The following is a 1,595-nucleotide window of genomic DNA, read 5'->3' as shown; positions in this document are numbered from 1 at the left end:
CCTGGACATCGGTTTCAAGTGTTGAAGATTTTGTCATTGGCCATGGAATAATTTTGGAGGGAAATTCCCATTACTTCCATTTGGCACCAACACTTTGTTGGAGTTAATTGGTCTGAGAAGAAATAATTTCAGTGGTGAGATTCTCGTCAACTTTCACCAGCTAAGTTGGGAGGCATCCAATTTAAAGGATTTTTGCCAGATATGATAAATAACACAGCTGCAAGTGGTGGATGTGACTTGTTCTTGCAAGTCAAAGGACAGTACACGGGATATGAATGTTTCTTTGGGACAACTACATTGCTTGACTTGTCATCCAATTTTTATGTGGAGAGCTTCCAATTGGCCTTCAGTACCTCAACTTGTCACACAACAACATCACTAGTGAGCTTCCCAAAACATTGGGCATGCTTAAGGAGCTGGAGCAACTGGATATGTCATATAACCACTTACATGGAGAGATTCTAGTGGAGCTCGTAGGGGTGAACACTCTGTCATTGTTTGACCTGTCTGCCTCCTGCTGCCTCTTACAACACCAATTAACCACATTATGGTTGTACATGAAGACATACCCTGAGGTAGATCTTCTATCATCTAGATCTCTTGCCTAGTTTGTGTCTATATATTCCACCAGACCATTGTCTCCATTTCCTCTTACATATTTCAGTGTGTAGTTCCTTGTACCACTCACATACCTTATGATCTACTTCATATCAGCCCAATGTGGTGATGAAGGTTGTCCAAGAACTTTGAGATTGCTCCCATACTGGATGCGAGGTCAAGCTTAGTCAAGGCTATCAAGTAGATGAGGCTCTCAACCATTGAACAGTATAGTGTTGTGTTCTCCTCCTTGGGAGTGTCATCTAGAGTTGATGTCGAGTTAAAGGCCTTAGACAACTTTGAGCCTGCTTCCATGGGAGTAGCCACTGAGTTAGCATTAAGCATAAAGCACCTTTGGAGAATGTTGTGGATGTATTTCTCTTTAGAGAGCTCAAATACTCCATGTTGCCTATCTCAGTAGACTTGAATTCTGAAGCAATAGTGCAAATCTCCCAGATTAGTCATCTCAAATTTAGCAGAGAGATAAGTCTTAATCTAGTTGATGAGCCACATCTTATTGGAGGCTAATCCACATATAAGGCTAAGAATAGAAATCCTTGGCCATCTTGATATATGTAGAGATTCTTATCAGTCTACACCTCCACCCAACCTCCTAGGTTTGTACATCCCAATCAGGAGCATCTCATCTACTACTTACACAAGGCACTCTATAGGGTGAAACAAAGCCCCAGGTCATGGTACACTACAATTAATGGTTTTCTACCTCATTAGGCTTTACTTGTACTTCCTCCTCAAGATCACCGTTGAGATCATATTGAGCGCTACAAGGCATGCTTCATAGCTTATAGCTTCTCACAAATATAGGGAGTTGATGGGCCTTGCAGTTGAGCTTGACCTAGAGCTCCATCAACTTGACACTACCATCAGCTTGGTATTTCTTTTTGAAGAGCCACTTGGCTGTAATTGCCTTCTTGCTAGGAGGGAGACCAACATCCAAGTTCCATTCATGATCAATGAGTCATACTCATCATGCATAG

The sequence above is a fragment of the Selaginella moellendorffii genome, unplaced genomic scaffold (assembly GCF_000143415.4).
Source record: "Selaginella moellendorffii unplaced genomic scaffold, v1.0 SELMOscaffold_70, whole genome shotgun sequence".
NCBI lineage: Eukaryota > Viridiplantae > Streptophyta > Lycopodiopsida > Selaginellales > Selaginellaceae > Selaginella > Selaginella moellendorffii.
The sequence above is the reverse complement of the archived record's forward strand: the minus strand, read 5'-3'. Positions refer to the sequence as shown.